At 50.9% G+C, this 24,802-nt stretch overlaps 2 pseudogenes; both read right to left on the bottom strand.

The window, feature by feature from the left end:
• Positions 1-24,802, bottom strand: part of LOC136640315 (zinc finger protein 850-like) — a 105,381-nt pseudogene that overhangs the window by 6,031 nt on the left and 74,548 nt on the right.
• On the bottom strand, positions 12,879-13,778 carry LOC136641427 (zinc finger protein 239-like; annotated as a pseudogene).

Here is a 24,802-nt window from a genome sequence, read left to right as displayed (position 1 = left end):
CTCCCTTGAAGCCTTGGTGGGTGACCTGGAGAAGCAGAGGCAGGCAGAGAAGGACCGTGCGGAGACTTCCAGGGATGATCAGGCTTCCTCCCAATCACAGGTGTGCAGCTCCACAGCTGCCCGGGGGGGGGGGGAGTCTTGGGGCTGGAGGACATCATCCTGGAGAGGAGGGAAACAATCCTCTAGGGGGGACCCCTTCTCCAGGGGGCAGGCCCATATCCGAATGCACTCAGGATACTGCTCAGCAGGAGGGGGGGTCAGGGGCTTCTTCTAGTGGGGGATTCGATTATTCGAAACATAGAGAGGGGGGTTTGCGACAGATGTGAGGACCTCATGGCGACTTGCCTGCCTGGTGCAAAGGTTGCGGACATCACTTCTCGTCTAGACAGGCTGGTAGACAGTGCTGCGGAGGAGGTAGTGGTTGTGGTGCATGTCAGCACCAACGACGTGGGCAAGTGTAGCCGGGAGGTCCTGGAGGCCAAATTTAGGCTTTTAGGCAGGAAGCTGAAAGCCAGGACCTCAAAGGTAGCGTTCTCTGAAGTGCTACCTGTTCCACGCGCAGGGCCAGCTAGGCAGGCGGAGATCAAGGGTCTCAATGCGTGGATGAGATGGTGGAGAAGGGAGGAGGGGTTTAGATTTGTTAGGCACTGAGGGCCTGTACAAGAGTGATGGGCTCCAGTTGAACCAGACTGCTGGCGCATAACATGAAAAAGGTGGCAGAGCAGCTTTTAAACTGAACCCTGGGGGAAGGCCGACAGGAGCCGAGGGGCATCCGGTTTGGGACTCCTCATCCCTACGGAAGGGATAGAATCCAGCAGAGTAGAGATTGAAGGTGGGTCCGACTCCACCGTAGAATCTCTATGGGTTAAATTACCAGGCTTGTGGAGCAATGTAATCCTGGGGGCGTGCTATCGTCCTCCAGACCAGAAATCGGAAGGGAATCTTGAAATGAGGAGACAGATCAGGGAGGTAACAAGGAGGGACAGGGTTGTAATCATGGGGGACTTCAATTATCTTCACATAGACTGCGTCAATTTGTGTTCTGGTCAAGAAAAGGAGACTGGATTCCTTGATGTGCTAAATGACTGTGGCTTAGAGCAGATAGTCACGGAGCCCAAAAGAGGGCAGGTTGTTCTGGATTTAATATTTTGCAGTACTCAGGACCTGGTTAGAGATGTAAATGTTACGGAGCCATTGGGGAATCGTGATCATGCTGCGATCCTGCTGTAGCGAGGCTCCCTGCAAAGCCTAGTGCTCTGCACCCCCTCTAGCTATGCCACTGATAAAGCTCATTGCAACCCCGTGGCTGTTTCCCGCGGGGCTGGCCAAGGTCCAGCAGGAATCCACCCTGCAGCAGCCCACTACACCCTGCCCTCCAGGCGAGCGGGGGGCCAGGCCTGCATGGGCACTCGCTGGACACGGTGGTCAGCCGGCGTCTTAACCCCTCCAGCAGGCGGTAGGACGGGTCCGCTGCTGATGGCAGCCCTGGACCCTACAGGCCAGTGGCCCCCCTGCTTCCAGGGGGCGCAAGTCAGGGAGCCCGGGGCAGCCTCTGAGAGGGCCGGTTGGCAGCCTGCAAATGGGGCGCCCGAGGGGGAGGCTGCTCACCTGTCTACTCCGGCCCGGGCAGGGCTGAGCTCCTGGCGGGCAGGGACCTGTGGCTGCCCCAGCTGAGGCCCTCCGGGACCTGGGAGGAGCTAGTGCAGGCCAGCCAGGAGGGGGAGTTGCCACCGCCACTGCATCCCGCCTCCCCGGCCCGGTGCATGCAGGGCCACCTGGAGAGCTCGCTAAGAAGCTCCACGGCGCCACGGCTGGAGGAGGTGCCCTGTCCGGGGAGCAGCTGCTGATGCTGCAGGAGAACGCGCCATTGAGCTGCGTGGAGGCACTGCAGAGCGCAGCATGGAGAAGGAGCGGAGGACAGAGAACAGGTGACTCTGGATTTAATATTGTGCGGTACACAGGAGCTGGTTAGAGATGTCAACGTTACGGAGCCGTTGGGGAACAGTGATCATGCTGCGATCCGTTTCGACATGCACGTCGGGGAAGAATACCGGGAAAATCTATCACAAAAGACCTAGACTTCCGACGGACGGACTTCCCTCAAATGAGGAGGCTGTTTAGAAGGAGCTTGAAAGGGAAGCTAACAAGAGTCCAATCTCTCCAGAGTGCATGGAGGTTGCTTAAAACAACAATAATAGAGGCCCAGCAGAGGTGTATACCACAAAGAAAGAAGGGCCCCACTAAATCCAGGAGGGTGCCCACATGGCTAACGAGCAAAGTTAGAGAGGCTGTAAAGGGCAAGGAAGCTTCCTTCCATAAATGGAAGTCTTACCCTAATGAGGAGAATAAAAAGGAACATAAACTGTGGCATAAGAAATTTAAGGAGGTGATACGGGAGGCCGAGAGAGAGTTTGAGGAACACACGGCTAGCAACATGAAGGGGAATAATAAAAGCTTCTTCAAATATGTTAGAAGCAGGAAACCTACCACAGAAGCGGTTGGCCCTCTGGATGGTGAGGGAGGGAAAGGGGAGATAAAAGGAGACTTAAGAACATAAGAACATAAGAACAGCCCCACTGGATCAGGCCATAGGCCCATCTAGTCCAGCTTCCTGTATCTCACAGCGGCCCACCAAATGCCCCAGGGAGCACACCAGATAACAAGAGACCTCATCCTGGTGCTCTCCCCTACATCTGGCATTCTGACTTAACCCATTCCTAAAATCAGGAGGTTGCGCATACACATCATGGCTTGTACCCCATAATGGATTTTTCCTCCAGAAACTCGTCCAATCCCCTTTTAAAGGCGTCTAGGCTAGACGCCAGCACCACATCCTGTGGCAAGGAGTTCCACAGACCGACCACACGCTGAGTAAAGAAATATTTTCTTTTGTCTGTCCTAACCCGCCCAACAATCAATTTTAGTGGATGTCCCCTGGTTCTGGTATTATGTGAGAGTGTAAAGAGCATCTCCCTATCCACTCTGTCCATCCCCTGCATAATTTTGTATGTCTCAATCATGTCCCCCCTCAAGCGTCTCTTTTCTAGGCTGAAGAGGCCCAAACGCCGTAGCCTTTCCTCATAAGGAAGGTGCCCCAGCCCCGTAATCATCTTAGTCGCTCTCTTTTGCACCTTTTCCATTTCCACTATGTCTTTTTTGAGATGAGGCGACCAGAACTGGACACAATACTCCAGGTGTGGCCTTACCATAGATTTGTACAACGGCATTATAATACTAACCGTTTTGTTCTCGATACCCTTCCTAATGATCCCAAGCATAGAATTGGCCTTCTTCACTGCCGCCGCACATTGGGTCGACACTTTCATCGACCTGTCCACCACCACCCCAAGATCTCTCTCCTGATCTGTCACAGACAGCTCAGAACCCATCAGCCTATATCTAAAGTTTTGATTTTTTGCCCCAATGTGCATGACTTTACACTTACTGACATTGAAGCGCATCTGCCATTTTGCTGCCCATTCTGCCAGTCTGGAGAGATGCTTCTGGAGCTCCTCACAATCACTTCTGGTCTTTACCACTCGGAAAAGTTTGGTGTCATCTGCAAACTTAGCCACTTCACTGCTCAACCCTGTCTCCAGGTCATTTATGAAGAGGTTGAAAAGCACCGGTCCCAGGACAGATCCTTGGGGCACACCGCTTTTCACCTCTCTCCATTGTGAAAATTGCCCATTGACACCCACTCTCTGCTTCCTGGCCTCCAACCAGTTCTCAATCCAGGAGAGGACCTGTCCTCTAATTCCCTGACTGTGGAGTTTTTTCAGTAGCCTTTGGTGAGGGACCGTGTCAAACGCCTTCTGAAAGTCCAGATATATAATGTCCACGGGTTCTCCCGCATCCACATGCCTGTTGACCTTTTCAAAGAATTCTATAAGGTTTGTGAGGCAAGACTTACCCTTACAGAAGCCATGCTGACTCTCCCTCAGCAAGGCCTGTTCGTCTATGTGTTTTGAGATTCTATCCTTTTTGAGATCCTATCTTTGATGAGGCATTCCACCATCTTACCCGGTATAGATGTTAGGCTGACCGGCCTATAGTTTCCCGGGTCCCCCCTCTTTCCCATTTTAAAAATAGGCGTGACATTTGCTATCCTCCAATCTTCTGGTACCGTGGCCGTTTTGAGGGACAAGTTGCATACCTTAGTCAAGAGATCTGCAACTTCATTCTTCAATTCCTTAATAACCCTTGGGTGTATGCCATCAGGGCCCGGTGACTTATTGATCTTTAATTTATCAATGAGGTCTGAAACATCTTCTCTTTTAACCTCTATCTGACTTAACTCCTCGGTTAGGAGGGGCCGTTCGGGCAGCGGTATCTGCCCGAGGTCTTCTGCCGTGAAGACAGATGCAAAGAACTCATTTAATTTCTCTGCCATCTCTAAGTCTCCTTTTATCTCCCCTTTCCCTCCCTCACCATCCAGAGGGCCAACCGCTTCTCTGGCGGGTTTCCTGCTTCTAACATATTTGAAGAAGCTTTTATTATTCCCCTTAATGTTGCTGGCCATGCGTTCCTCATAGTCTCGCTTGGCCTCCCCTATCACCTTCTTACATTTCTTTTGCCACAGTTTATGTTCCTTTTTATTCTCTTCATTAGGGCAAGACTTCCATTTACGGAAGGAAGCTTCCTTGCCCTTCACAGCCTCTCTAACTTGGCTGGTTAGCCATGCGGGCACTCCCCTGGATTTAGTGGAACCCTTCTTTCTTTGCGGTATACACCTCTGCTGGGTCTCTATTACTGTTGTTTTAAGCAGCCTCCATGCACTCTGGAGAGACTGGACTCTTTTTACCCTCCCTTTCAACCTCCTTCTAACCAGCCTCCTCATTTGAGGGAAGTCCGCCCGTCGGAAGTCAAGGGTTTTTGTTAGAGACTTAGAGATGGCAGAGAAATTGAATGAGTTCTTTGCATCTGTCTTCAAGGCGGAAGACCTCAGGCAGATTCTGCTGCCCGAAGGGCCCATCCTGATGAGGAATTAAGTCAGGTAGAGGTTAAAAGAGAAGATGTTTCAGACCTCATTGATAAATTAAAGATCAATAAGTCACTGGGCCCTGATGGCATCCACCCAAGAGTTATTAAGGAATTGAAGAATGAAGTTGCTGATCTCTTAACCAAAATATGCAACTTGTCCCTCAAAACGGCCACGGTGCCAACAAGATTGGAGGATAGCAAATGTCACCCCTATCTTTAAAAAGGGAAAGAGGGGGGACCCGGGAAACTATAGCCCGGTCAGCCTAACATCTATACCGGGTAAGATGGTGGAATGCCTCATCAAAGATAGAATCTCAAAACACATAGACGAACAGGCCTTGCTGAGGGAGAATCAGCCTGGCTTCTGTAAGGGTAAGTCTTGCCTCACGAACCTTATAGAATTCTTTGAAAAGGTCAACAGGCATGTGGATGCGGGAGAACCCATAGACATTATATTTCTGGACTTTCAGAAGGCATTCGACACGGTCCCTCACCAAAGGCTACTAAAAAAACTCCACAGTCAGGGAATTAGAAGACAGGTCCTCTCATGGATTGAGAACTGGTTGAAGACCAGGAAACAGAGAGTGGGTGTCAATGAGCAATTTTCACAATGGAGAGAAGCGAAAAGTGGTATGCCCCAAAGATCTGTCCTGGGACCGATGCGCTTCAACATCTTCATAAATGACCTGGAGACAGGGTTGAGCAGTGAGGTGGCTAAGTTTGCAGACGACACCAAACTTTTCCTAGTGGTGAAGACCAGAAGTGATTGTGAGGAGCTCCAGAAGGATCTCTCCAGACTGGCAGACTGGGCAGCAAAATGGCAGATGTGCTTCAATGTCAGTAAGTGTGAAGTCATGCACATTGGGGCAAAAAATCAAAACTTTACATATAGGCTAATGGGTTCTGAGCTGTCTGTGACAGATCAGGGGAGAGATCTTGGGGTGGTGGTGGACAAGTCGATGAAAGTGTTGACTCAATGTGCAGTGGCAGTAAAGAAGGCCAATTCTATGCTTGGGATCATTAGAAAATGATGGTGTCAATGGGCAATTTTCACAATGGAGAGAGGTGAAAAGCGGTGTGCCCCAAGGATCTGTCCTGGGACCGGTGCTTTTCAACCTCTTCATAAATGACCTGGAGACAGGGTTGAGCAGTGAAGTGGCTAAGTTTGCAGACGACACCAAACTTTTCCGAGTGGTAAAGACCAGAAGTGATTGTGAGGAGCTCCAGAAGGATCTCTCCAGACTGGCAGAATGGGCAGCAAAATGGCAGATGCGCTTCAAGGTCAGTAAGTGTAAAGTCATGCACATTGGGGCAAAAAATCAAAACTTTAGATATAGGCTGATGGGTTCTGAGCTGTCTGTGACAGATCAGGAGAGAGATCTTGGGGTGGTGGTGGACAGGTCGATGAAAGTGTCGACCCAATGTGCGGCGGCAGTGAAGAAGGCCAATTCTATGCTTGGGACCATTAGGAAGGGTATTGAGAACAAAACGGCTAGTATTATAATGCCGTTGTACAAATCTATGGTAAGGCCACACCTGGAGTATTGTGTCCAGTTCTGGTCACCGCATCTCAAAAAAGACATAGTGGAAATGGAAAAGGTGCAAAAGAGAGCAACTAAGATGATTACGGGGCTGGGGCACCTTCCTTATGAGGAAGCCTCATAAGCCTCTTCAGCCTAGAAAAGAGACGCCTGAGGGGGGACATGATTGAGACATACAAAATTATGCAGGGGATGGACAGAGTGGATAGGGAGATGCTCTTTACACTCTCACATAACTCCAGAACCAGGGGACATCCATTAAAATTGAGTGTTGGGCGGGTTAGGACAGACAAAAGAAAATATTTCTTTACTCAGCGTGTGGTCGGTCTGTGGAACTCCTTGCCACAGGATGTGGTGCTGGCGTCTAGCGTAGACGCCTTTAAAAGGGGATTGGACAAGTTTCTGGAGGAAAAATCCATTATGGGGTACAAGCCATGATGTGTATGCGCAACCTCCTGATTTTAGAAATGGGTTATGTCAGAATGCCAGATGCAAGGGAGGGCACCAGAATGAGGTCTCTTGTTATCTGGTGTGCTCCCTGGGGCATTTGGTGGGCCGCTGTGAGATACAGGAAGCTGGACTAGATGGGCCTATGGCCTGATCCAGTGGGGCTGTTCTTATGTTCTTAAAATTATGCAGGGGATGGACAGAGTGGATAGGGAGATGCTCTTTACATTCTCACATAACACCAGAACCAGGGGACATCCATTAAAATTGAGTGTTGGGCGGGTTAGGACAGACAAAAGAAAATATTTCTTTACTCAGCGTGTGGTCGGTCTGTGGAACTCCTTGCCACAGGATGTGGTGCTGGCGTCTAGCCTAGACGCCTTTAAAAGGGGATTGGACAAGTTTCTGGAGGAAAAATCCATTATGGGGTACAAGCCATGATGTGTATGCGCAACCTCCTGATTTTAGAAATGGGTTATGTCAGAATGCCAGATGCAAGGGAGGGCACCAGAATGAGGTCTCTTGTTATCTGGTGTGCTCCCTGGGGCATTTGGTGGGCCGCTGTGAGATACAGGAAGCTGGACTAGATGGGCCTATGGCCTGATCCAGTGGGGCTGTTCTTATGTTCTTAAAATTATGCAGGGGATGGACAGAGTGGATAGGGAGATGCTCTTTACATTCTCACATAACACCAGAACCAGGGGACATCCATTAAAATTGAGTGTTGGGTGGGTTAGGACAGACAAAAGAAAATATTTCTTTACTCAGCGTGTGGTCAGTCTGTGGAACTCCTTGCCACAGGATGTGGTGCTGGCGTCTAGCCTAGACGCCTTTAAAAGGGGATTGGACAAGTTTCTGGAGGAAAAATCCATTATGGGGTACAAGCCATGATGTGTATGCGCAACCTCCTGATTTTAGAAATGGGTTATGTCAGAATGCCAGATGCAAGGCAGGGCACCAGGATGAGGTCTCTTGTTATCTGGTGTGCTCCCTGGGGCATTTGGTGGGCTGCTGTAAGATACAGGAAGCTGGACTAGATGGGCCTATGGCCTGATCCAGTGGGGCTGTTCTTATGTTATTATGTAGGATGTGGTATTGGCACTTGAAAGCCTAGATGCCTTTCAAATGGAATTGGACAGATTGAGGAAAGTCCCTAAGAGAGGAGTTGTATCCATTCCAGGACACGTCCTGTTGTCCGGCACTAATACTTCAGCCCTAGGTGGAAGCCTAGTTATCTCTGCACCTCTGGAAAGGGGAGACACTGAGACACACACCTTGGAAGACGTGGCTGTTTTGATGCAGGCTGGGTAAGGCAGTTCCTCTGCACAGGGCAGACATTTGGGGCTGGATCTTCCCTGCTCAGTCGCTCCTCCTGCTCATCTTCCTCAATTCCTTCTTCTGAGAGCATCAACCTTCCAAAAAAATCTCTGGGACTTTTGGATCAGGCAGGGGTGCTGGAAAGATCTTATTTTTCTTGCCTTGGTCACTGTTGAAATCAGCAAAGATGCCAACAGTTAAACAAATAAAACACAATTTTAAATACGTATATAAACTGAAGATATAATAAAACATATGCCACACTCATATACCATACTTTATATACGTGAATTAAACATATATATACATATAAAGTAAACATATAGTAAAAAGTACCCGGCCCCTCCGTTTTAGGTCTAAAATCCTGTTCTCCAGTGTCTCTACCTCATCCTGCTCTTTTTGGCATTGATTTCAGAGATGAAGGCCCCTTCTGGCCCTCTCTGTTCCAGCCTTTCCGCTGCCCACATAAAAACCCCTCACCATAGAAACAAAGGCACCCAAGAGCAGACCAAGAGTTCAGCATGCTATTGGCAGCTGGGGGGGGGGTATTTCAGTGTGCCTTCTCGGCCCCCTCCCCTTCCCCTCCACTGGTAGGGCTGTGATCCTGGGCCTCCCTCCCCACCTGGGGGCTTCTTTCCCACCCCTCTCAGCTCAAAGCTTTGCAAGACTGCAGATGTTTCCAGGCTACTCAGGGAGGTCACTCTCTGCAGGACATACACTTGGAGCTCTTCCCTTGTCCTCCCCACTGCCTCCTTCTGGGGCTCAGCTCCTTAATGAACTCTCTGCTCCCTGCATCAATCCCAGATGCTGGAAGGACTCCCATCAGCTCCAAATCCATGTTTCGCTCTTTCTTTCTCCCTGGTGGACCTCTGGAAAGGGAAGAGGTCCAGGCTTTGGATGAGAGGGCTCCTGAATGCCGTTTGGAACTCTGAAACCCTACACCAGGGCTTTTAAACTGGGGTGTTGCGACGCCCCAGCCTGAGGGCACTGGCCTCTGGCCCCCTAAGAGGTGAAGGGAAGGTAGCTTAGGGGGGCTGTAGGGACTGGGATGTGCCCACCAGTCCCTGCAGCAACGTTCCCGGGGTGCAGAGAGCCCTGCTTGAGCGTCTGCAGGACTCCCCTGGCTTTCAAAAGTGAAAGCTGAGTGATTGTGCTCCACCTCTGCAAAACTGGGAGGTCAGCTTCCAGGGCTGGGGCAGGTGGATGGCAGCAAGGGGCAGGGCCTTCTCTCTGGTGGCCCCTCAACTTTATGACTCCCCCTTTTGAGGCTAGAGCAGCACCCCTTGTGCTAAGCCTCTGGGGGCAAAGACCACCCCTTTCTGCTTGGCGTCCCCTCCTAGCCCTTTCCTCCCAGTTGCTGTTGAGCCACGGATTTGGGCATCCCGTTTTAGGACGTGGGACTGCCTCCGAGGCCCTCCTTTCTTCTCCTGCCTGCCTGTCTGTGCGAAGCAGGCAAAGGAGGCTCATCTCTCTGAAGAACTGGGAGAAAGAACATTCAAGGAGGAAAATGCAGGCGCTTTGGGGAGCCTTTGGGAGCAGGAAGCAGCAGCTCCCCAGCTGGGACAGGCGCCACCCCTGAAATGCCAGCTCTTGAAGGGGTCTCCAGTTCTGCCCTGCCTGCTCCCCTGACGCTGCTCCACTCCTGGGGCAGGAGGGGTCCCAAAGCGGAGCTCTGCCTGCCCTTCCTGGACTCGCCCCCTGCAGGCTGTGGGGCGGGGCTGCAAGTGGGGCTGGCTGGGGGGAGATGCGCCTAAACCCCCACGGGGTTCATCTCCCAGGTCCGCCTCTCAGGACAGGCGCAGCTCTTTGGGGCGCAGTTCCAGAGCTGGGTCCTGGGCAGCCTGTTGCCCCTTCCGGGTGGGTCTTGACAGGAGGGTCCTCAGTGCCCCCACGAGCTCCTGTGCCCTTGGCCCCCCTTTCCCTCCTGAGCAGCCGTCTCGCCCCTTCGCTTCTGCCTTTCCCACGATTCTCGCAGCCCCCTCAGCACAGCCCAGGTGGAGGGGGGGGGACAGTGGCCCCCCTTCCCCACCCCGGAGCCTGGCTTGGCCTTCCCTGCCCCAGTCCCTCGATTCCTTCTTACCCTCCCTGACCGCGGCTCCTCCAGGTCCCCCCGCCGGGCCAGCTGGAAGCTCCGGAAAGGCTGCAGGCGCTGCGTGCAGGAGGCGGAAGGGGCGGAGGAGGAAGGGGCTGCCCCACTGCGCCCCCCGCTTAACCCTCGCAGTGCCGCGCAGCAGAGAGAGCGAGAGCAGCGCCAGCAGGTCCCGCGCCCCGCAGCGCTCCTGGCCCGGACTGGCTCCGAGGGGGAGGCTCCTGCCAGACTACGCCTCTGTGCAGCAGTGCTCCCCTCCCCGCTCCCTGCCCCTCGAGCCTGACCCCCTGCTCCCGGGCTTCCCCATGCCCTCCCCACCCCAGACCCGGGACTCCTCCTGGACCACCTACGGTGCCGCCCAGCAGGAGGCGGAGGAGGAAGGGGGCGGAGGGGAGCTGCTCCAGCCAGACCTTGCCCGGCTGCTGGTGTGGCTGGTCCCCTCTTTTAGTCTCTGGGATCCGCGAAGCCGAGTCCCTGCCTGCCTTGCCTCGGGACCAGTTCGGGTCCTCCGTGGGTCTGCGTCCTCCTGGCACGATGCGAGGAGACCTGGAGCTTGGCCTCTGGCGTGTCCAGCAAGCCTGGAACTGAAGGGCTGTGAAGAGGAGCGCCTGCATTCCCTGCTGCAGGACCAAGCCCCTCTGTGATGGTTCTTGAATAGCGGGGCAGAAGGAGTGGGGCAAAGGGCTGGGGATGCAGCAGAGCGAGGCAAGAGCAGGGCTGCTCACAGTTATACTCTCCCCAGGCATTTCCTCTCTGGCAGGGTAGAGATTCTGGCCTTTCACTTCCTCATCAGTTTGCAAAGAGGGATCCATCTTTGATTTACTTCCTCCCCCCCCCCCAATAGCCAGGCAGCTCCCAGCTCCTATTTCCCCCTTTTTATTACCTCCCAGGCCCATCTTCCCTCTCCTGGTCCACAGGGCAAAAGCCCAATCACCCTCTAGTTACCTAACCAGATTCTGCTCCCTGTTAATTGCTCTCTCAGCCTGAGAAGCCCACAGACCATACAACAGGTCACTTTGCCTTCAAAGCCTTGGCTTCCCAGCCAGAGTCCCCACTTGGGCTGCAACAGGGTGCCAGGCCCAATTACTGGGCATCAGGGAAGCAGAAGGCCAAGTCACTAGAAGCCAGTCCCATTTACCACCAGGTTCCCCCTTCCGTGGTTCCCATAATCCACCCAGCTAAAGCTGTAATAGGCAGGATTTATTAAAGGAGAGAAATAACATCAGACAGGCACTTCACTTAGGCATAGATGTTGGCATTTAAAGAGAGCATGCAATACACACCCAAATTAAAAGAATAAAAACCCCTGACACTAATAGTATCACTCACCAAAGTCTCACATCAATAAATCCCAGTTCATCAGTCGGCCCTGCTGCAGTGAGGGTCCATCCAGCTTAGATCAGAGTGGTCAAAGCTCAGGCCCCACAGATCAGAGAACATCTAAGAGAAGGAAAGTTCCTAACAGGTGACCCTTATAAGTGACTTGGGCTCAACAGCCAATTAGAGATCAGAACTGGTTCTAGTGGTGGACTGCAGACAGGTAACTCACTCATGGAGGGTTACCCCTCCCAACCTGAAAATCTGCAGCTGGAGCAGATTCCCACTCAAGGTGTCCTTGGCCAATCAAGCCACTCTGGGAACAGCTCTCTTGGAGAGGAGGGCCAGCTGCTCCCACATCCCTCGGAGAAGCTGGCTCCTAATTCAGAACTTTCTCACAGCTGTGTCTGGCTAGCACGGTTCCAAGCATTTAACATGGCTTCAAGCAGAGGCCTATATTTTGTTGTTGCCCAGTTTATGCCTTTCCCGTGACAGTGCACAGCTTGGGAGTCCTCCTGGACTCTCAGCTGTCCCTGGAAAGTCAGGTGGCAGCAGTCGCTAGAAGTGTGTTCACACAACTTTAGCTGGTGCGCCACCTGAAACTATACTTGAGCCGTTTCAACCTAGTTCTGGTGACCCATGCTTTAGAAACTTCAAGACTGGGCTACTGCAATGCACTCTGTTTTAGGCTACCTGCTAAAACAGTTCAGGCACTGCAATGAGTGTAGAAGGCAGTGGCCTTAACGTAATGTAACATAAGAGTGGTTATGAGGGCCAGACGTTATGACTTGGCTGGACCACTGCTCCAGCAGCTACAGTGGCTGTCCATATGCTTCCAGTCCCCATTCAAGGTGATCGTTCTAAACTTGAAGGCCCTTCTAAGGCTGACAGGAGGAGAGGATAACAGCATCATCTGCGCTTTCATGGTGCGCCACCCCACCTCTGGCGACACTTTCCAAGCAGTACTAAGAGTCCTTGTGTGGATTTTTTGATGTAAACAGAGGCTTGTGCTCTGATCGAAGTTCATTGCACACAAAGCATTGAGGAGATCTCTGTCCTGTGTGTAAAACCTTGATGTGCCTTAAAGCTTCTCCTGTGGAAGAATCTTTCACCGCACTCTAAACACTTCAAAGCTTTCTCTCCAGTGTGAATGTGTTCAAGAGAAGTAAGGGATGGGTAGACCCTGAGGCTCTTTCTGCACTCAAGGAAATTCTATGGTTTCTCCTCTGTGTGGATTCTCAGATGCAGAGTCAGATGTGAGCTCTGACTGAAGCTCATTCCACACTCCAAGCATTGATATGGTTTCTCCCCTGTGTGGGTTCTTTGATGTGAAGTCATTTGTGAGCTCCAGCTGAAACTCATTCCACACTCCAAGCATTTATATGGTTTCTCCACTGTGTGAGTTCTTTGATGCAAAGTCAGGCTTGAGTTCAAACTGAAGCTCTTTCCACACTCCAAGCATTGCTATGGTTTCTCCCCTGTGTGTGTTATTCAATGCAAAGTCAGGCTTGAGCTCACACTAAAGCTCTTTCCACATTCAAAGCATTTATATGGTTTTCACCTGTGTGGGTTCTTTGATGGGTGGTGAGGTTTGCTTGCAAACTAAAACACTTCCCACATTCTAAGCATTTATATGGCTTCTCTCCAGTGTGGATTCTTTGATGTTTTGTAAGGTGCAATTTACTGTTGAAGATCTTTCCACACTGAGGGCATTTTTCCTTCCTCTTTTCAGTTTCTTTCTGCGGATTGACTGGGAGGGTGTTCAAATTGCTACCCTAACAGGCAACAGATTTATTTCTCCCTTTCTGTGTCTGGTTTCCCTCCTGCTTCCTTGATCTTTCCTGATGCGCAGTTCTCTCCCTTGTGTGGCTCCTTTCATGTGTGCTTGTGCTGGTAGTTTCCTCATGCAAAGGACACATCTCACATCTCCTTACTATGGAATGTTCCTCTTTGATCAGGAGTTCATGGAGACATACGTGTTTAGTTCTCCAGGCAGGGGTCTGTCTTCCCTCCATCCTTCCTGATCCATCATGCTTTTTAAAAGTCTCTTCCTCTACCTCATGCATGGTAATGTCCGATGACATCCCACAAGGCTCTCTCAGATCTTCATTGCCTTGTCCACTGGTTCCTGGGTCGGAGAGAGAATCCTGATTAGCAGTGGACGTGTTGAGGAGGGGTGGCCATATATGTCAAAGAAGGGGTAGAATCTAGCAGAGTTGAGATGGAAGGCGGGTCTGCCTCCACCATAGAAATACTGTGGGTTAAACTAGCAGACCCAAGTTGGGTAATAGTATGATGTTGGCAACCTTCAGTCTCGAAAGACTATGGTATCGCGCTCTGAATGGTGGTTCTGGCACAGCGTCTAGTGTGGCTGAAAAGGCCAATCCGGGAGTGACAATCCCTTCCACACCGGGAGCAAGTGCAGTCTGTCCCTGGTCTGTCTCCCTGGCTGTGGGCCTTCCTTCTTTGCCTCTTAGCCTCAGACTGTTGGCAAAGTGTCTCTTCAAACTGGGAAAGGCCATGCTGCACAGCCTGCCTCCAAGCGGGATGCTCAGAGGGTGGGGGCCAGTGGCCGAAGTGACCACGGAAGTCTCCGAGGCAGAGACTGCTCTGTTGAACACGAGGGAGAATCCACTGTTCAGGTGGATTGTCCAGGAGGGTGACCGGGGTGAGTAACGATGGGTTCCCTTGCTCTTGTATGCCTGAAATTCAGGGCCTGCAGTTCTGTTTCCTGAGCCGGTGTGTGGGAGGTGCTCTCCAGCACCCTCTCCCAATTTTGGAAATGTGTTTCACTGCCACTGTTTAAGAATGCAGATGCCCAGACGAGGAATATAAATTTAAAATGAAGATAAAAATACAACACATGTATGGAGCAGCAATTTTCAATATTTTTCTTCTCCCAGCACACTGGCTTCTATGGTCTTCTCTATGGCCTCTTGGAATGTCACTTCCAGCTCCCAGGAGACTCTTCCGGGTTCTGGGGTTCTGATTCTAGGGCAACTGTCTGTAATAATGTCTGCAGAGCTGGTGGAGGAAGAGGGACAATGCATTACTACAGACAGTTGCCCAAGAAACAAAGCTGCAGACCTGGAAGGGATTTTCAGCTATTTTCAGCCACTGTGCCCCAAACTCCCACGGCACACCTGTGAACCTTTTTTTATTGTTGGCAACCTTCAGTCTCGAAAGACTCTGGTATCGCGCTCTGAATGGTGGTTCTGGAACAGCGTCTAGTGTGGCTGAAAAGGCCGATTCGGGAGTGACAATCCCTTCCACACCGGAAGCAAGTGCAGTCTGTCCCTGGTCTGTCTCCCTGGCTGTGGGCCTTCCTTCTTGCCTCTTAGCCTCAGACTGTTGGCCAAGTGTCTCTTCAAACTGGGAAAGGCCATGCTGCACAGCCTGCCTCCAAGTGGGCCACTCAGAGGCCAGGTGCAGAGTTGTCGATCCGCATGTCAGTTTTTACCCTAAACCCCACGCACCCCGTGAGGTTAACGGACCGTGGCGAGGCAACACCCTACTGGCTGGGGACTGCCCAGCTTAAGGCGGGCGGTAGCTGCCCCAATGAGATGCAATGACCTATCCCACCGTCGGAAGCAGCTCCTGGCGTCACGCTTTTGCTGCACACCAATGTGCCACAGCTCACCAGGTGAAAATTGCTGGTAGAGAGGATTGCACATCACCCCACTTTTGTCTTCCTTGCAGGAGGTGGAATGACTCTCACACTATGTACAAGACTGTCTCCTCTTTGCGACAGAGTGGAAGCAGCTGCCAGCCAACCAGAGCAGGTAAGGGAAGGATCATTGGAGAGGGCATCCTGGATGTGTCTGTCCGCTGCCCATCTCTCTGAGCCTAAGCAAGCCTAAGCAATTGGGTAAGAGGCACTTTTTCAAGTGGCTGCTTCTTTTTTAGCAGGGGGAGAGTAACTGGCCCACCTCACCCCAGCACTGTCTGTTCTAGTGGCTGTCTGCTGGTATTCCTTTGCATCTTTTTAGATTGTGAGCCCTTTTGGGACAGGGAGCCATTTAGTTATTTGATTTTTCTCTGTAAACCGCTTTGTGAACTTTTAGTTGAAAAGCGGTATATAAATACAATTAATAATACTGTTAATAATAAGCATTCTAGTTGTGTTTGCCTCTGTGAAAAGAGCATCCTGAGAACATATTGTAATTTCTTCTTCTTTCAGGATCCGGTGACCTTTGAGGAGGTTGCCATTTACTTCACAGAGGAAGAGTGGGCTCCACTGGATGCTGGGCAGAGGGCCCTGCATGCAGAAGTCATGGTGGAGAATTGCGGGAACGTGGCCTCTCTGGGGAAGGCTTCTTTGTCTCCTTGCTTCGTAGATGGCAAAGATGGTCTCTCTGTTGTCATCCCTGACCAATGAGCACCTGCAGCTTTCTTCTTCTGTCTGTTGGCAGGCTTGTGCCTGCATGCAAGGGTGGAGGCCAAGGACATGTTTAATTTATCTCAATCAGCTACTTTCAAGCAGTGTGCTGTGGCACACTGATATGCTGTGAGAGGTCCACAGGTGTGCCATGGGACTTGGAGCGCAGGGGTCGAAAATCAAATTGTCTGTCCCTCTTGTGATGTCACTTCCGGCTTCCAGTCTACCTCAAGCACTGCATTGCAGTGCGTGCTTCCTATATTTTTCCTCTTTCTCCCCATCCCCAAATAAAATAGGTGCAGTGGTGAGCTGATCTTTGAATCCTCAATGGTGAATGATGCTGTCAGTGATGCTCAATAGTGATTGATGCATCAAGTTTCACAGTGATACTTTCACAGCTAAAGAATGAAATGGCGGGGCAGCATCTTTGACATTTCCTGACCGGAAATCACATGTTGAACTGGCATGTCTCACAACTTGTCACATTTGCTTATGGTGGGAAAAGGATTGATTGCTGAGCCTTCGATGTCTGGGCATCTTTCCTCTCTGTCTGGGACAGCCCAGTGGCGTAACTAGAGGGTGTGCCAAGCACTCTCCACTCTTGAGGGAGCCTCACCACCAGAATGGCTTTGAAGGGGAGGGGAAGCCCTTGCATGCTGCAATGAGGCTCCCTACAGAACTTAGTGCTTTGCACCCCTTCTGACTATGCCACTGGGTCAGTCCTAAGTACCCTGGTGTCATTTATTTATTTATTTGCTATATTTCTAATCAGCCTTTAGCCAAGAGAGTTCAGGTTTAGTTAAAAAAAGACCATGTTAAGGACTGCGTAGGAACGTTGGGTGTGTCCCAGTGTAGAACAGGATGCACAAAAACCAGCAGGCACAGCAGAGTATACAAGAGCATAGCTGTTGTATATTAGAGCAAGGAGTTTCACACAAAGAGTAGTCAAAATACAGTCCAGGTCATACACGTAGAGTAGAGCAGTCGAGCTTTACCTTACGAACCTTATAGAATTCTTTGAAAAGGTCAACAGGCATGTGGATATGGGAGAACCCGTGGACTTTATATATCTGGACTTTCAGAAGGCCCCCCACCTTCTCACGTTAGACACGGTCCCTCACCAAAGGCTACTAAAAAAACTCCACAGTAAGCGAATTAGAGGGCAGGTCCTCTTATGGAATGAGAACTGGTTGAAGGCCAGGAAACAGAGTGGGTATCAATGGGCAATTTTCACAATGGAGAGAAGTGAAAAGCGGTGTGCCCCAAGGATCTGTCCTGGGACCGGTGCTTTTCAACCTCTTCATAAATGACCTGGAGACAGGGTTGAGCAGTGAGGTGGCAAAGTTTGCGGACGACACCAAACTTTTCTGAGTGGTGAAGACCAGAAGTGATTGTGAGGAGCTCTAGAAGGATCTCTCCAGACTGGCAGAATGGGCAGCAAAATGGCAGATGCGCTTCAATGTCAGTAAGTGTAAGGTCATGCACATTGGGGCAAAAAATCAAAGCTTTAAATATAGGCTGATGGGTTCTGAGCTGTCTGTGACAGAACAGGAGAGAGATCTTGGGGTAGTGGTGGACAGGTTGATGATAGTGTGGACCCAGTGTGCAGCGGCAGTGAAGAAGGCCAAGTCTATGCTTGGGATCATTAGGAAAGGTATTGAGAACAAAACGGCTAATATTATAATGCTGTTGTACAAATTGATGGTAAGGCCACCACTGGAGTATTTTGTCCAGTTCTGTTCGCCGCATCTCAAAAAGAACATAGTGGAAATGGAAAAGGTGCAAAAGAGAGCGACTAAGAAGATTACGGGGCTGGGGCACCTTCCTCACAAGGAAAGGCTACGGTGTTTGGGCCTCTTCAGCCTAGAAAAGAGGTGCCTCAGGGGGGACATGATTGAGACATACAAAATTATGCAGGGGATGGACAGAGTGGATAGGGAGATGCTCTTTACACTCTACTAAACATCCACTAAAATTGAGTGTTGGGAGAGTTAGAACAGACAAAAGAAAATATTTCTTTACTCAGCATGTGGTCGGTCTGTGGAACTCCTTGCCACAGGATGTGGTGACGGCATCTGGCCTGGACGCCTTTAAAAGGGGATTGGACAAGTTTCTGGAGGAAAAATCCATTATGGGGTACAAGCCATGATGTGTATGCACAACCTCCTGATTTTAGAAATGGGCTATGTCAGAATGCCAGATGCAGGGGAGGGCACCAGGATGAGGTCTCTTGTTGTCTGGTGTGCTCCCTGGGGCATTTGGTGGGCCGCTGTAAGATACAGGAAGCTGAACTAGATGGGCCTATGGCCTGATCCAGTGGGGCTGTTCTTATGTTCTTATGTTGCCCTTTCACTGCAGCAGGGAGGTCATTTCACAAGCACCGACTTGTGCTCAGGGATCTGACAAGTGCCAGTCCTTTTGCACACTCAGGAAGGATCCTTTGCAACCCATGGCACCCTCGACATCAGCCCTGCCGAGTCCAGCTTCCTGCATCTCAGTGGCCCACCAAGTGCTTCAGGGATCACACAAGAGGACAAGACGCCACCTGTGTCCAGTGCCTCACTGCTGCATGTGGCTGAACCCCTTCTGTCCTGGGGGCCTCTGAAGTGTCTCCCCCACCCCACCCTGTAGTCTTTGCTTCCATCCCTCTGACACGTGGCCACTTCCACCGTCCAGATCGACGCCCCCCCAGGACAGGTCCGAAGGCAGCAGGCGGGGGGGCAGCTGCAGTTCGCCTTCTCAGCCCCTCCCCTGGCCGGCCTTGGAGTCTGTTCCCCCAAAACCAGCACTCCCCCCTTTCGACTAAGTGCAGCCCCGCGACTGCAGACTCCAGAGGGGCTGAAGACACGCACGAGGTGGTGGAGGAGGCAGAGGGGGGCGGCGCAGGAGGGCTTTCCCACCCGCTCCCCCCATTTGCGCCTTTAGCAGTGCGGCGTCGCTGCTGTTAAGCCTCGCGGGCCGGGCAGCCTCCTGCACAGTGGCGTAGCCGGGGGGGGCAAAAACCAAGTCCTGCAGGGACCCCTCTCGGAGCCAGTCCGGGCCAGGGGCGCGCGGGACCTGCTTGTGCTGCTCTCGCTCTGCACTGCGAGGGTAAAGCGGAGCCAATGGGGGCGGAGTGGGGCAGCCCCTTCCCCCTCCGCCCCCTTCGCCTCCCATATCCCCAGAAGCGGCGCCTGCAGCCTCCCTGGAGCTTCATAAGAACATAAGAACAGCCCCACTGGATCAGGCCATAGGCCCATCTAGTCCAGCTTCCTGTATCTCACAGCGGCCCACCAAATGCCCCAGGGAGCACACCAGATAACAAGAGACCTCATCCTGGTGCCCTCCCCTGCATCTGGCATTCTGACATAACCCATTTCTAAAATCAGGAGGTTCCGCATACACATCATGGCTTGTACCCCATGATGGATTTTTCCTCCAGAAACCTGTCCAATCCCTTTTTAAAGGCGTCTAGGCTAGACGCCAGCACCACATCCTGTGGCAAGGAGTTCACAGACCGACCACACGCTGAGTAAAGAAATATTTTCTTCTGTCTGTCCTAACCCGCCCAACACTCAATTTTAGTGGATGTCCCCTGGTTCTGGTATTATGTGAGAGTGTAAAGAGCATCTCCCTATCCACTCTGTCCATTCCCTGCATAATTTTGTATGTCTCAATCATGCCCCCCCTCAAGCGTCTCTTTTCTAGGCTGAAGAGGCCCAAACGCCGTAGCCTTTCCTCGTAAGGAAGGTGCCCCAGCCCCGTAATCATCTTAGTCGCTCTCTTTTGCACCTTTTCCATTTCCACTATGTCTTTTTTGAGATGCGGTGACCAGAACTGGACACAATACTCCAGGTGTGGCCTTACCATCGATTTGTACAACGGCATTATAATACTAGCCGTTTTGTTCTCAATACCCTTCCTAATGATCCCAAGCATAGAATTGGCCTTCTTCGCTGCCGCCGCACATTGGGTCGACACTTTCATCGACCTGTCCACCACCACCCCAAGATCTCTCTCCTGATCTGTCACAGACAGCTCAGAACCCATCAGCCTATATCTAAAGTTTGGATTTTTTGCCCCAATGTGCATGACTTTACACTTACTGACATTGAAGCGCATCTGCCATTTTGCTGCCCATTCTGTCAGTCTGGAGAGATCCTTCTGGAGCTCCTCACAATCACTTCTGGTCTTTACCACTCGGAAAAGTTTGGTGTCGTCTGCAAACTTAGCCACTTCACTGCTCAACCCTGTCTCCAGGTCATTTATGAAGAGGTTGAAAAGCACCAGTCCCAGGACAGATCCTTGGGGCATACCACTTTTCGCTTCTCTCCATTGTGAAAATTGCTCATTGACACCCACTCTCTGTTTCCTGGTCTTCAACCAGTTCTCAATCCATGAGAGGACCTGTCTTCTAATTCCCTGACTGTGGAGTTTTTTTAGTAGCCTTTGGTGAGGGACCGTGTCGAATGCCTTCTGAAAGTCCAGAAATATAATGTCTATGGGTTCTCCCGCATCCACATGCCTGTTGACCTTTTCAAAGAATTCTATAAGGTTCGTGAGGCAAGACTTACCCTTACAGAAGCCAGGCTGATTCTCCCTCAGCAAGGCCTGTTCGTCTATGTGTTTTGAGATTCTATCTTTGATGAGGCATTCCACCATCTTACCCGGTATAGATGTTAGGCTGACCGGGCTATAGTTTCCCGGGTCCCCCCCCTTTCCCTTTTTAAAAATAGGCGTGACATTTGCTATCCTCCAATCTTCTGGCACCGTGGCCGTTTTTAGGGACAAGTTGCATACCTTAGTCAAGAGATCTGCAACTTCATTCTTCAATTCCTTAATAACTCTTGGGTGGATGCCATCAGGGCCCGGTGACTTATTGATCTTTAATTTATCAATGAGGTCTGAAACATCTTCTCTTTTAACCTCTATCTGACTTAACCCCTCGGTCAGGAGGGGCCGTTCGGGCAGCGGTATCTGCCCAAGGTCTTCTGCCGTGAAGACAGATGCAAAGAACTCATTTAATTTCTCTGCCATCTCTAAGTCTCCTTTTATCTCCCCTTTCCCTCCCTCACTGCTTCTCTGGTGGGTTTCCTGCTTCTAACATATTTGAAGAAGCTTTTATTATTCCCCTTAATGTTGCTGGCCATGCGTTCCTCATAGTCTCTCTTGGCCTCCCATATCACCTTCTTACATTTCTTTTGCCACAGTTTATGTTCCTTTTTATTCCCCTCATTAGGGCAAGACTTCCATTTACGGAAGGAAGCTTCCTTGCCCTTCACAGCCTCTCTAACTTGGCTGGTTAGCCATGCGGGCACCCTCCTGGATTTAGTGGAACCTTCTTTCTTTGCGGTATACACCTCTGCTGGGCCTCTATTTCTGTTGTTTTAAGCAGCCTCCATGCACTCTGGAGAGATTGGTCTCTTTTTACCCTCCCTTTCAACCTCCTTCTAACCAGCCTCCTCATTTGAGGGAAGTCTGCCCGTCGGAAGTCAAGGGTTTTTGTTAGAGGTTTGCCTGGTATTCTTCCTCCAACGTGCACGTCAAAACGGATCGCAGCATGATCACTGTTCCCCAATGGCTCAGTAACGTTTACATCTCTAACCAGGTCCTGCGTACCGCACAGTATTAAATCCAGAGTCACCTGTTCTCTGGTGGGCTCCATGACTAGCTGATCTAAGCCACAGTCATTTAGCACGTCAAGAAATCCGGTTTCCTTATCGTGACCAGAACACAAATTGACCCAGTCAATATGAGGAAAATTGAAGTCCCCCATGATTACAACTCTGTCCCTCCTTGTCAGATCAGGGAGGTGATCTGTTTCCTCATTTCAAGGTCCCCATCCGATTTCTGGTCTGGAGGACAATAGCACGCCCCCAGTATTACATTGCTGCACAAGCCTGGTAATTTAACCCACAGACATTCTACGGTGGAGTCGGACCCACCTTCAATCTCTACTTTGCTGGATTCTATCCCTTCCTTAACATAAAGGGCCACCCCACCTCCAACACGCCCCTGCCTGTCCCTCCTGTAGAGTTTATAGCCCGGGATTGCGGTATCCCACTGATTCTCCGCATTCCACCAGGTTTCCGTTATGCCCACTATGTCAATATTTTCCCTTGTCACCAGACATTCCAGTTCTCCCACCTTTGCTCGTAGACTTCGGGCATTCGCATAAAAGCATTTGTACACGGAATGCCCCAGGATGGGCTGCTTATTTGCTCCTTTGTCCCCGCATCCTCTCATTGTGCCAAACCGTCTATGACATCCCATCACCCTACCTTTCCCAATTTCTTCTCCTACCCTGCCTTTGTCTTGTTGTTCTCTAACCTCCCCATCCTCATCCCATAGGGATGAGGAGTCCCGAACCGGATGCCCCTCGGCTCCTGTCGGCCTTCCCCCAGGGATCAGTTTAAAAGCTGCTCTGCCACCTTTTTAATGTTATGCGCCAGCAGTCTGGTTCCATTCTGGTTCAAGTGGAGCCCGTCCCTCTTGTACAGGCCCCGCTTGTCCCAAAAAGTTCCCCAGTGCCTAACGAATCTAAACCCCTCCTCCCTACACCACCGTCTCATCCACACATTGAGACCCCTGATCTCCGCCTGCCTAGCTGGCCCTGCGCATGGAACAGGTAGCACTTCAGAGAACGCTACCTTTGAGGTCCTGGCTTTCAGCTTCCTGCCTAAAAGCCTAAATTTGGCCTCCAGGACCTCCCAGCTACACTTGCCCATGTCGTTGGTGCCGACATGCACCACAGCCGCTACCTCTCCCCCAGCACTGTCTACTAACCTGTCTAGACAAGAAGTGATGTCCGCAACCTTCGCACCAGGCAGGCAAGTCACCATGCGGTCCTCACATCCGTCACAAACCCCCCTCTCTATCTTTCTAATAATCGAATCCCCCACTACAAGAAGCCCCCGATCCCCCTCCCGCCGAGGAGTATCCCGAGTGCACTTGGATACGGGCCCATCCCCTGGAGAAGGGATCCCCCCTAGGGGATTGTTTCCCTCCTCTCCAGGATGACGTCCTCCAGTCCCAAGACTTCCCACCCGGGCAGCCGAGGAGCTGCACGCCTGAGGTTGGGACGAAGCCTGATTGTCCCCGGAAGTCTCCCCACGGTCCTCCTCTGGCTGCCTGCGCTTCTCCAGGTCGGCCACCAAGGCTTCAAGGGAGCGGACGCGTTCCCTGAGAGCCTGGAGCTCCTTGCACCGAGGACACACCCATGACTTATGCCCCAGAGGCATATAATCATACATGTGGCACTTGATGCAGAACACTGGATAGCCCGCACCCTGCTGCTGGCTGTCTGACTGCATAGCTTTGTTGTTGTTGTTGTTTTATTTAGGGGTCCTTTTAAAAACCGTACTCTGGATAGCAGCCCTTTTCTCAATGGAAGAGGAACGGCAGTGTATGGGGCCCTGGCCTCCTCGCCCTGCTGCTGAACTCGCCCAGATGCTAAACTCTCGTGCCTTACCTGGCACTTAGTTCCCGAGGCACTTGGTTCCCAGAGGCCACACGCGTCTGCAGAGGTTGCGCATACACATCATGGCTTGTACCCCATAATGGATTTTTCCTCCAGAAACTTGTCTAATCCCCTTTTAAAGGCGTCTAGGCTAGACGCCAGCACCACATCCTGTGGCAAGGAGTTCCACAGACCGACCACACGCTGAGTAAAGAAATATTTTCTTTTGTCTGTCCTAACCCGCCCAACACTCAATTTTAGTGGATGTCCCCTGGTTCTGGTATTATGTTTCTTGCTTTCCTTAAACCTCTTTCCACACTCCAAGCACTGCTTTCCAAGACTTGCTTTCCTTAAACCTCTTTCCACACTCCAAGCACTGATACAGCTTTCCCCGTGTGAATCCTTTGGTGTGAAGTGAGCTGGATACGCTGGTTAAATCTTTTTCCACACACCTGGCACTGATGTGGTTTTTCTCCTGTATGAATTCTCTGGTGTAAAGTAAAGTTGCTGCACCAACTGAAGCTCTTTCCACACTCCAAGCATTTATATGGTTTTTCTCCAGTATGGATTCTTTGATGTACAGTAAGGGACTTGCGTTCCTTAAAACTCTTTCCACACTCCAAACATTGATATGGTTTCTCTCCTGTGTGAATTCTTTGATGTGAAGTGAGCTGGATGAGCTGACTAAAACTTTTTTCCACAGTCCCAGCACTGATATGGTTTTTCCCCTGTATGAATTTTTTTTTGTAAAGTGAAGTTGCTGTACCAACTGAAGGTCTTTCCACACTCCAAGCAATTATTTGGCTTCTCTCCTGTATGGGTTCTTTGATGTCTAAGAAGGAACTTGCCTTCCTTAAAGCTCTTTCCACACTCCCAACATGTATGTGGTTTTTCCTTTGTGTGAGTTCTTTGATGTTGGGTAAAAGTCTTAGGTTCCCTAAAGTTCTTCCCACACTCCAAGCATTTGTAGGGCCTCTCTCCAGTGTGGATTCCCCAATGAACATTAAGACTTGATTTCCTACTGAAAGTTTTGTTTCATTTTTGTTTCTCTGCTGCCCTCCCTCCTTGTGCATGACTTTCTCCAACCATATTGTGAGCAGTTTTCTCTCATTCTCAGTTTCCTCCCTATCACCTGCAGGAACAGAAAAAGGGAAAATTGGGAAGTACGTAACACACAATGTGACCTGAAATTAGTGAACAGCCCCAGTTACATTTTCTGATAATGTGCATTTCAGCCATATAACTTGTTAATACTGACAACAACCCTGTAAGGAGAGTGTTTTTGCCATATT

This window comes from Tiliqua scincoides, chromosome 2, assembly GCF_035046505.1.
Source record: "Tiliqua scincoides isolate rTilSci1 chromosome 2, rTilSci1.hap2, whole genome shotgun sequence".
NCBI classification, from domain to species: Eukaryota; Metazoa; Chordata; class Lepidosauria; order Squamata; family Scincidae; genus Tiliqua; species Tiliqua scincoides.
The sequence above is the reverse complement of the archived record's forward strand: the minus strand, read 5'-3'. Positions and strand labels throughout refer to the sequence as shown.